Raw genomic sequence first — 12,221 nt, 5'->3', positions numbered from 1 at the left:
TTCCTTAGGTTTGGAGAATTTTATATATTCATTCTTAGGTCGGTCTCTTCATATTCTAGAGTTCTTGGAAATTGTGGTCATGTTTGCTTATTATGCTATAATGTTATTGTGTGTATTCGCTGTTCATGGTGCTGTGTTATATGAGGACGTTTTAATTCAAGGATTCAATGTGTGCTGAGCATTCACTGCAGACCCCTGGCCTTCCCTTCACCACCTCTGTTCTCTCATGTTGGTCCCCTTCATTCTCTTATGAGATTTTCCTTCTAGAACTTCCATGCCATTTATGGATTTGCTATATAAACGATTTTAGATCCATCTGTCTTTTTATATATATGTGTGTATCTACATATATGTGTAAATATATAGCACGTTAAGTATATTTACTATCTATATACCTACATATATAATATCTTTCTATATAAAATATAGGTACCACAATGAGAGATAACATAATTGTCCCAAGACTGACTTAATTCACTTAGTGTGATTATTTCCAGGTGCATTGATTTTTCTATAAACATAGTTTCCTTCTTTGGCACAGTGAAGAATTCCATTGTGTTTATACATAGCCACATTTTCTTTATCTACTTCGTTTTTGGACATCTAGGTTTGATCCATAAGCTACCTACTATTTTAGTTTTTTGAGAATTTTCCATATTGGTTGGTTTAGTTTAGATCCCCTCCAGCTGTGTATAAAGTTCCCTTTTGCTCACATTCTCAGCAGAATTTGTTGTTTTGTTTTGTTTTATTTGAGACTAAAGGCTCTCGCTATGTTGCCCTGGAACTCCCTGTGTGGTCTAAGCTGATCTTGAACTCACAAAGATTTACCTGCCTCATTACCAAATGCTGGAATTAAAAGCATGCACCATCACACCTGGTGTGTTGTTTAGATTTTCTTAATAATCCTTATTCTGACTGGGACGAGACAGAATGTCATTGTAACTTAAAAATGTTCTTTCTCTGATGGCTAGTGAGGCTGTGTCACTGATCTAAAGGTGGTACCTGGGAGAGTGGAGCCAGTAAATGAGGCAGGCTGAAGTCTCATGTACTAGATAACTTTATTCAGAGCATCTGACAGTTTATACTATGGGGGGTAAGAAAGGTCACATGGATAAGCCACATGTCGCAAGAACAGGAGGCACGTGAACAGATGCCAATAGCTAGTTGTAGTGACTAATCTGTAGTAAACTCGGTCCTATCCGATACACCTGGGAGGGGCACGAGAGCACATTTAAAGAACAATTTTGGAGTTTGAGGGAACCGAGGTCACAGGATCCTTTCTTGTTGTCTTGGAGTTTCCTCACAAGCACCAAGAATTCTCACACGACTCCTTTCTCGGACGGTGTTTTGACAAGGTGGACCATTTTTATATGCATATTGGTTACTTATATTTCATTCTTTGAAAACTGCTCATTTCATTAGCCTGTTTACTTCTCTCTTTTTATTTTAAGGCAATTGCTAATGGGAATTATTCCATGGTCTCTTTCATGTCTCATGAATGATCGTTATTGGTAGAGAGGAAGGCTACTAATCTTTGTGTTGATCTTGTATTATTTCACTTCACTGAAGGTGTTTTTATTAGATGTAAGAGTTTTCTGGTGAAATTATATCATCGCCAAATAAGAATGCATTGACATAGTTTCTCATTTATATCCCTTTTCTTTTCTTTTTTTGTCTTATTGCTTTGAGACTTCAAGCACCACAGTGAATTAGAGAAAGTGGCCAACCTTGTTCAGTTCCTGATTGTGTTAGATATATTTTGAATTTTCTCCCATACAGTATATGTCATTGACATGTTTTATTGTGTTGAGGCCTGGCTCCTCTACTCCTACTCTGTCATTTATTCTTATTATGAAGAAAGATCTGGGCTTTCATCAAATGCCTTTTCTGGGTGTATTGAGATAATTGTATGATTTTTGCCCTTCTTACCCCCACTTTGTATCTCTTTTAAAAATACCTTCACTATTATTTGACTTTTTTTTTAATTAGGTAAGTTTGTTCTTTGACAATTTCAAACGTATGTGTATATGCATTCTGATCTCACTTTTTTCTTTTCTTCCTTTCTTTTTTTCTCTTCTTTCCTTTTTCTTTTCTTTTGGGTGTTTGTTTGTTTGTTTGTTTGTTTTTCCAGGCAGGGTTTCTCTGTGTAGCCCTGGCTGTTCTGGAACTCACTCTGTAGACCAGGCTGGCCTGCAACTTAGAGATCCGCCTGCCTCTGCTTTCCAAGTGCTGGGATCCACCATCACCTAGCTTTACCTTTTTAAAAAATCTCCCATCCTCCTCTCTCACCCGAATCCTTACAAACACCTTTCTCAGATTCATGTCTTTTTATACAATTTTGTGACCAGGGCCATCTGTTGACATGTTCCTTATTGTGTGTCCTGTTTTTTCTCTCTAGAGTCTCTCTCTTTTTGACATTATTTTTCCTTAGCCTCTCTTTTTTCAGTGGTCTTTGACCCTGTTAGCCTTCTTTGACTCTCTTACATTATTCTCTGTCCCTGGTGGATACTTCTTATTCCGTTTCCCCCAAAACAATGGTGGTATTAAGGACTTTGCTATTGTGTGAGCTTTCCTTTGGTATCTTCATTTTATTTCTGAGATTTCAAAAGCATATCACAAAATTACCAGAAATAATGGAATTGCTATCAATGATCTTAATATGTTTAAAGACCAAACACTGATCATTAGGACAATGACATGTATTTCCTTGGCATTCTTATTGCTGAGCCCTAAATGGCAGCCAGAAACTGATTTCCAGATAATTTATACAGTTAATAGTCTACACTCCCAAGAAAACGTTTTAAATCATATCTTTAAAAAAAAAAAAATCTTGCCTGGCAGTGGTGGCACATGCCTATAATTCCAGCACTTGGGAGGCAGAGGCAGGCAGATTTTTGAGTTTGAGGCCAGCCTGGTTTATAGAGTGAGTTCCAGGACAGCCAGCGCTACACAGAGAAACCCTGTCTCGAAAAACCAAAATAAATAAATAAATAAATATCTTTTTTTTCTTTCTTCTTTCTTCTATATCCCTTTATTATATAACCGATTTGTGTAAACTTCCTTCTATTCAAATATTTATTAGGTATTTTCCTCATTTACATTTCCAATGCTATCCCAAAAGTCCCCCATACCCCCCCATAAATAAATATCTTAAGAAGAATCATTGTCTTTGCTTGGTCATATTAGTGAATTATGAAACCCTTTTCTGTATTAATACTTCATGCACTATAAACCAATAATACTTTAGTCAAAATAGAATACAGCCTTGGGAATAATTATAACTTACTTACACTTAGCTAAGTTTGCTTTACAAAAGTTGTGGTAGGATATCTCCTTATTCCAACCAGAAAGTCAAAACCCTAAATATCCTAATCTGTGAGCCCACTCAAAGCACCTTACACTTGTTTTTAAAAAGTCTTTGAGTATTTCATACACACAATGTGTTACTCAAATCTGCTACCACTCTCTCCCATCCAGCTCTTATCAGAGCCCCCGTACCATGTCCCTCCCCTAACTTAATCTACATTTTTTTTTTCTTTTTTTGCAACAGGGTCTCGCTGTGTCATCCTGACTATTTTGGATCTTGCTCTGTAGACCAGGGTAGCCTTGAATTCACAGACATCTGCCTGTCTCTGCCTCCCAAGTTCTAAGGTTTAAGGCATGTGCCACTATGATCAGCTCTATGCACTTGTTTTAAAAAGCCCACCTAGGCTAGCTAGGTGCATGGGTCCAAGCCATGCTCGAGAACATAGGCAACTTACTGGGGGCCACGTTCCAGAGAAAACTTGACCCTCCCTCACCCAGCAGCGGCCAACTACCAACAGCACTTCAGCAAGGGGTGGGTTGCTGTGAGCCCCGCTTCCAGCCATGCTAGGGTCTCGACTGTCTTGATTTTGTGAAGGTCTTGTGCACGCAACCACAGCTGTTGGTAATTCATGTGTGCAAATGCACGGTCACGACCAGCGATTCTCTTCAACCTCTGGCTCTTAAAATCTTTTCATCACTTTCCCATGATCTCTGAGTCTTGTGGGTATTGAGCATGATGTATATGTCCCACTTGCGGCCCAACACTCGATAGTCTTTATATTAACCACCAACCCCTGCCAAAAGGAGCTTGGCTGATGGGGGATGAGAGCTGCACACATTTATGACTATAAAGATAAGTTGTTAGAAGATGGTTTGATTTACTTAGCAAAATAATAGTAGGTTTGATCTACTTAGTCAAGGGTTCTTCGCTCAGTTAACAGTACCAAACATGAATTCTTGTCCTGTGGACTAGCTCTTAGACCCAATTAGAAAGCAGCTGGTTACTCCTACAGCATTTCATGTCACTATGGTACCAATGGCTGCCATGTCAGACCAGTATGTCATCATTACTATAGCTTGTAGTCCACAACTTGGTGAGACTGTTTGATCTTCCCCTCCCTCCCTCCCTCCCTCCCTCCCTCCCTCCCTCCCTCCCTCCCTCCCTCCCTCCCTCCTTCCTCCATCCCTGCCCAGCCCAGCAACCTACATAGCACCTCCCAGTACTGTAAACGCTTACCAGTAGGGAGGAAAACTTCCAGGTCACTGCCAGCTTGATTTTTTTTATTTTTCATGACTCAAGTATGTGGTCTTACCGTAAAGTCCTGGTAAGTTTCCAAGAACAATGTTAACAGCCATACTGTATGGGGAATCTATGGGGTTCTCTTAACCAACAACTCCAGGGGAAGTCACATACCCTGGTGCTGGACATTTTGATTGATAACCTGTGACATCTGAAAGAGGCATTATCCCCCCCATCTATCTCTCACTGTCTCCCCTCTGACCTTTCAAAGCTAGGATCTACATAGGAGAGAGAACATATGGTGTTTGTCTTTCTGGGTCTGGGTTGCCAGTCTCAGAATGATTATTTTCAGCTCTATGTACCTGTGAGCTTAGTAATTTCATTTTTCTTTATATTGAATAAAATTTTAGTCTGCAGATGAAAAGATGGCTCAGTGGTTATAAGCTTCTATTGCTCTTGCAGAAGACCTATGTTTGATTCCCAGCACTTAGAGTTCAGGGGACCTGGTGCTCTCTTCTGACTTTCACGGGCACCAGGCATACATGCGACACACAGACTGACACGCAGGTACAACACTCATATGCATAAAATGAACATTTAAGATATGAAAATGAAAAAACTAAAATTCCACCGCGTGCTTGTACGAACTACATTTCCATGATCCGTCTATCAGTTGCTGTATACCCGGGCTGCTCTCATTTCCTGGTTATTGTGAATAAAGCAGAAATGAACATGGCTTAGCCAGTAGCTCTGTTGTAGGATATAGAACCCGTTGGATGTTGGATATATGCCCAGAAGTGGTAAATCTGGGTCATGTGGAAGTTCTATTTATAGTTTTTTGAGAAGCCCCACATTGATTTCCTTAGCGACTGTCTCAGTTTGCACCCTCACCAACAGTGGACGAGAGCCTTCCTTCCCCCAATCCTCACTAGCATCTGTTCCTATTTGTTTTCTTGAACTTAGCTCTTCTGGCTGAGGTGAGAGGAACTCTCCATGTAGTTTAGATTTGCATTTCCCCGATGTCTGAGGATGCTGAACATTTAAAAAACGACTTCTTAGCCATTTTCCTGTTCTGTAGGTTGTTGAGGTTGTTGAGATACTTTTGAGGACCAGAGGCTCTCACATCACCCTTAGCAGAGAAATAAAGGTAAAATTCCTTACAGAGGCAAATAAAAGACCAAACTTATGTCTAAAAGAGCTGGGCCTAAGAATTTGAAATCTGAGGCATTTCTGCTGTCTGAGTCTTCAGTCAAAGGAAGTTCTGAAACAGTTTAGCAATTGTAGGAGCCTAGAGGGTTTGCACATTTGTGCAAGGGTTATACTGCATTCGTAGAAGTCCATTTTAGGAACTCAACCTGTTGTTATCCATAGTTTAGAGGTACGGGCTCTTGGGCTGTTAAAACACTGTGACATAAAACAAAACGTTGTGACTTTGCAAAAGTTATACCTAGTGTGTGTGTGTGTGTGTGTGTTTATCCTCCATCTTCCATTTTTTCTTAGTTTTCTATGTGCATATTGTGCATTGAACTCTGATTGTTTATCTGCTTTCTCTGTCCTCCCTCAGTGCTTTCATATGCATAAGGCAGTCCCTTAGCTTGTTCACCCTAAGAACTCTCTCTTGGAGTCTTTTGCCCAGTATGCACTGCTGTCTTAGGTTTTTACTGCCGTGAACAGATACCATGACCAAGACAACTCTTATAAGGACAACATTTCATTGGGGGCTGGCTTACAGGTTCAGGTTATCATCATAGTGGAAGCATGGTAGTATCTAGGCAGGGAGCTGAGAGTTCTACATCTTCTTCTGCAGGCTGCTTGCAGAATACTGGCTTCCAGGCAGCTAGGCTGACTGTAAAGCTCATACCCACTCCAACAAGGCCACACCGCCTAACAATGCCATTCCCTGGACCAAGCATATACAAACCATCACATTCCACTCCCTGGAGCCCATGGACTTTTCAAACACATGAGTCTATGGGAGCCATACCTAGCCACAGCATAATAAAAAAACTACATTTAGTCTAACTTCCAAAGTCTCCATAGTCTATAGCAGTCTCAACATTGTTAAAAGTCCAAAGTTCAAAGTCTCTTCTGAGATCTCGTCTAGTCACTTAACTGTAAGCAAGACAGGAAATGAGCAGTGCAAACTCTGCATCTCCATATCTGTTGTCAAAGCGGTCTTCAGCTCGTCACTCCTTTTTCATCTTTGTTGAATGAAACAAAGTTCTTTTTCCTGGGCTGGTTCCACTCCCTGTTAGCAGCTTTCCTCAGCAGATATTCTACAGCTCTGACACCTCAAACATCTTGCGGTCTCCAAGGCAACTTCAACATTAAACCTTCTTGTTCCATTGTCTGGGATCCACACATGATCTGGGCTCCTCCAAAGGGCTTGGGTCATATCTCCAGCTAGGCTCTGGTTGACTCCATTGCTGCTGCTGTTCTTGGTGATCATCCCATAGTACTGACTGATATCTTCAATATGCTGGGTCTTCCACTGCAACTAGGCTTCACCAATAGCCTCTCCTAGGCTGTCTTCATGGTGACATACCTTAACTTCTTTGCATGACCCTTTCAGTCCTGGGCTGTCAACTGCAACTGAGATCACACCTTCACCAGTGGCCTTCCCTGGCCTCTCACAGTGCCAAGCCTCAGCTGCTATCCATGATCCCTTCATGCTTTTAAAACCAGTACCACCTGAGTGACTCTTACACATTACCAAGTCCAGCTGCAGCATGAGGTACTACCTTGGCTATCTCTGGAACACAGCTTCTTTGTGCTCTTAAAAAACACTTCCCAGAAGATTTCACCTCAGTGGTGCTGGTCTCTTCTTAATTGCCACTGATTTCTTAGCTCCAGCTAACCAACATCAATGGTCTCAGTAGTCCCTTCTATTCTGGACTCTAAAGCCAGAGACACATGGCCAAAGCTGCTGAGTTCTACTGCTTACTGGGGTTGGAACATGGCCCCCTTGTTCTCTTACATTATCATGAGCTTTCTGTTTTCCATCTCCTTCACTGCCTAAGTTTAGCTGTCCTGGAACTTGCTCTGTAGATTGATCTTGAACTAGAGATTTGCATGGCTCTGCCTCCTGGGAGTAAAGATGTGTATCACCACACCTAACTTGCTCTGTCCCTGGCTGGCCTTGAAAGAGATTTGCATGGTTTTGTCTCCTAGGTTTAAGGGTATGTACCACCATTCCTGGACCTAAACTCAGCTGGGTAGGATCTTGCCCCAAAGTCCCACTCCCTTAATCTGTTATCTTCTAGAACGTAGGATTTAGCTCCATTCTACTTCCTAGTGCCCCTTTAATATGTGAACCATATATTTTGTATTTTTCCTTTCTTAGCTTGCTCCTTCTCATTAAAATGCTCTTTGTAAGAACCTTAGTAACCACACAGCAGAATTTACACCAGGCTGTTTTGAGACTTCCTCTTTCAAAGCAATTAATCTAAATCTCTTCACCTTAGCCTCAGGCAGATTTGATAGTGGCAAAAAGCAGCCACATTCTTCACCAAAGAACCACAAAAACAGTCTTTATGCCACATACTGAAATTCTTCTTCACTGAAACCTCTTGGGCCAGTTCTTTACAGTTCAGATCACTCTCAGCAACAAAGTCTTGCATATTCCTACTAGGATAGCCCATTAAGTCACACTTAAAGGATTCTACTGCTTTCCAAATCCAAAGTCCCAAAATCCACATTCTTCCAAGCAAAAGCCTGGTCAGGCCTATCACAGCAATATCCCTGTGTCTGGGACTTATTTATTTATTTATGCTATTATTATTATTTTTGTTTGTTTTTCAAGACAGGGTTTCTCTGTGTAGCCCTGGCTGTCCTGGAACTTACTCTGTAGACCAGGCTGGCCTCGAACTCAGAAATTCGCCTGCCTCTGCCTCCCAAGTTCTTGGATTAAAGGCATGTGCCACCACTGCCCGGCCATGGAACCAATTTATATTTTAGTTAGGGTTTTACTGCTGTGAACAGACACCGTGACCAAGACAACTCTTACAAGGACAGCATTCCATTGGGGCTGGCTTATGGGTTCAGGTGTTATCATCATGGTGGGAGCATGGCAGCCTCCAGGCAGGCATGGTATAGGAGGGGCTGAGAGTTCTACATTTTCATCTGAAGGCTGCTAGCAGAATACTGGCCTTCAGGCAGTTAGGCTGAGTGTCTTAAAGCCCATAGCCACAGTGCCACACCTACTCCAACAAGGCCACACCTCCTAATAGTGCCACTCCCTGGGTGAAGCATATACAAACCATCACAACTGCCCACACTCTCTGCTGGCACAGGCTTTCATCCAGAAATCTGTGTTTCATTCTCCCTCCTGACTTGAATCCTCTCTTACTTAATATAGCCCGTGTTGGTTACTTTCCTGTTGCTGTGGGAAAACCTGGACAAAAGCAACTTAATCGAGAAGTGTTTATTCTGGCTCCCCATTCAGGGTGTAGTTCACCATAGTGGTGAAGTCGAGGTGGCAGGAGGTTGAAGAAGATGATCACATTCTGTCCACGGTGAGAAGAGAGCAAGGAGTGTCTGCAGCTTGTAAGCTCTCCTCCAACTTACACAGTATGGAATGCTCTCTGCGGACCCATCCATCACAGGAGCCAGGAACCAAGCCTAGATTGTCTGGTAGATCAGCATCCACTCTTAACTGCTGAGCCATCTCTCCCGGCCCCCATTTGTGCTCTTATTCTATGGCATTTCCTAATCTGAATTTTGAACATCTCTTTATAAACTTTAATCTGGTCTTGGGCCTGTGTGTTCGGTGCTCTCTTGGTTCAATGGCTTTGCATGGCCTGTTCTCTATGACCCTCTGAGCCCCTAAATTATTTTTTTCCTATTTTTTTCTCTTTCATATATCCTTTATTTCATTATAAAAAATATTTATTTATTTATTATATGTAAGTACACTGTAGCTGTCTTCAGACATTCCAGAAGAGGGTGTCAGATCTTATTACGGATGGTTCTGAGCCACCATGTGGTTGCTGGGATTTGAACTCAGGACCTTTGGAAGAACAGTCAGTGCTCTTAGCCGCTGTGCCATCTCGCCAGCTCTCATATATCCTTTAAAACAACCTTCACAGGTTGATGATCTGTCTCACCTCTCTTGACACTCTTCTTCTGTTGCCACTTCTATTTCTTTATACTGACATTGCTTATTTGAATATTGCCCTCCTTCCGTTAGATCATATACTCTTGGAAGGCAGATGTGCTATAACACCAGAGTCTGAATGCAACTTGCCCTGCAGTCAAAAAGCCTCAGTGAATGGTGCGTGATTGAAGCTCCCAAGTGCCTGGATGCACACGAGATTCTCTGTGCTCCTGCATCCACGAGGTTATTGCGAAAGTGATGAATTGTATTGTAATGTAGCACTAGAGTTTTCTTTATGGTTCTGTGTTATCATTTTCCTGTGAAACGTCATTAGGGGATTGTAAAACTTCACTTGGATAAAAGAGGTTTGCTACTAAATTATAGGGAATGAATAAACATATCCCCAGAGTGTCGAAGTCTGCAGGAGAGGCCATCTATTATTCAACAAATGCTCTATATTATAATTTTCCCCGTGACCTTTTGAGAAGGAGACCTACCTTTCTAATAGTTCCTAGTCTCTGAAGATGGTCACTGGAAAAGAGTCCTTACTCACGTCTCCTCCCTGCAGGTCTGCAGATGTGCTAAGCAGTTATTAAGATACCTGAATGAGAACTTCAGTTACTCTGGGGCTATGAGGTTAACTGCAGAAGGAATAGTCTTCCAGGCATCTGTTCGAATGGAAGGGGCTGAAGAATTGGATGAAATGTGATGCCCATCAGAGACCAGGGCTTTGAAGTCACTTAACATTGGATGGCAATTTGTTCCTGGGCCTCCTTGCTAGTATGAGGAGACTGAAACTTGGGGCATTTTCATTTGCAATTCCAGAAAGTGAGTTGCCGGTGACCATTGTAAATTCTTTCATGAGGTCAGAATGTCAGGACTGGGAATACAGCGCATCACACATAGTGAACAGGTGAATAGAGGATGTACTGCTATTATTTTCCATCTCCTTGGACTAGGTGCATCCAAGGCCTGACTCTGGTTGTGTAGTTGGAGCTGCTAAGAAGATTTCAAGGCCCTCAGTAGATGCGAAGGACTTGAGGGGGGGGGGAGTGGGGGAGTGGGGGAGGGGGCAGAGAGCATCACATTCAAATCACCCTCAGAAGCACTTCCTGCCCACTCCAGGTGTGGGTCACCCTCACTTCATCTCCACAGAGCTAGAGATTTGCAGGCTAGACAGCCCCAGTCTTTAAATTAAAATTTTTTTGTTGTATTTATTTATTTATTTGGTGTGTGTGCCTGTGCAAGTGTGCTCCTGCATGGATGTATGTGTGCGTGTGTGTGCTAAGCAGTGTGTGTGTGTATGTGTGTGTGTGTGTGTGTGTGTGTGTGTGTGCGTGCTCCTGCCTTGGGTTGAGGTGGAGGTCAGAGGACAGGAGTCAGTTCAGCAGTGGGTCCTGGGGACTGAATTTAGAACGTATGTCATCAGGCTTGGTAGCAAGCACCTTTACTCACAGAGCCATCTTGCTATTCCTCACCCACCCCCAACCCCACCCCCTCTTTTTGAGACAAGGGTCATTCCAGGCTTGTTTTGAACTTCCAGTTCTCTTGCTTCTATCCACATGTTGGTTATATTGGTACATCATTCAGTTTTCAGAAGAGCTAACCCCACCCCCCACCCTCCCAGGCACCAGCGATGAAGCTGGAGCTAGCATCCAACTCTGGTTTTCCTTTCTTGGGAAGCCTAGACTGAGTAACTATGGTTTCAGGTGGGACTTGACTGGGTTTCATGGAGATAAACAGCCTGGGTGTGGCACAGACTCCAGTTTCAGTACCTGGGGAAGATCATCCACGAACTTGAGTGATGGAGAGATTCTCTCTGCTCCCTTGCTTGACAGTGATGCTAGCCTCCTCCCCTTGTATGGTAGTGTTCCACTCTCCTCACTGTGGACTCTTTGTCCACAAACCTATGTTTTTTTTGTTTTTGTTTTTTAAAGACAGGGTTTCATGTAGTCCAGTAGCCCAGGCTGGCTGGCCTCAAACTCACATACTCCAGGATGATCTTGAACTTCTGAACCTCCAGCTCTAGTGTTGGAATTTTAGGTATGCCTATTTTATGCAGTGCTAGAGATTAAAACAACAACAACAACAACAAAAACAAATACAATTTAGGAGGAAGGAATGGAGAGCTGTACTTTCTGAGTGGCTTCAGAGCCATGCTGTGAGCAGAGCTCTCTCCCTATATGATCTAACTGAATCTCAAGGCGGTGCTTCAGGTGTTCGTTATGCATGCACGCAGTATGCACACGGAGGGCCCGGAGGTTGACTATCTAACTGCCTCCCATGATGACTCTCAGTCTGGTCCTCCTGCAGAAGCTGGGGAGGGAGGATCTGAAAGCATCATTTCAATTCTGCACTCAGGCCATTCATTTCGTGTGTCTGCTTTAAGCAGCATGATTGATGCATCAGCTGCCTGCTCCCAGGAGCTTCCGGTAGGTAGTCAGATACTCCTCTCCCAGTGCTCACTGGGATGGTCTTTGGCCACTCTGATAGGATCCTGTTGGTCAGCAGAGGCTGGCGTGTTTTGAATTTGCCAGCACCCGGCAGCTACCCAGTCTGCTCTTGGCGCTCAGATGATTG

The sequence above is a fragment of the Mus musculus genome, chromosome 10 (assembly GCF_000001635.26).
Source record: "Mus musculus strain C57BL/6J chromosome 10, GRCm38.p6 C57BL/6J".
Taxonomy (NCBI): domain Eukaryota; kingdom Metazoa; phylum Chordata; class Mammalia; order Rodentia; family Muridae; genus Mus; species Mus musculus.
The sequence above is the reverse complement of the archived record's forward strand: the minus strand, read 5'-3'. Positions refer to the sequence as shown.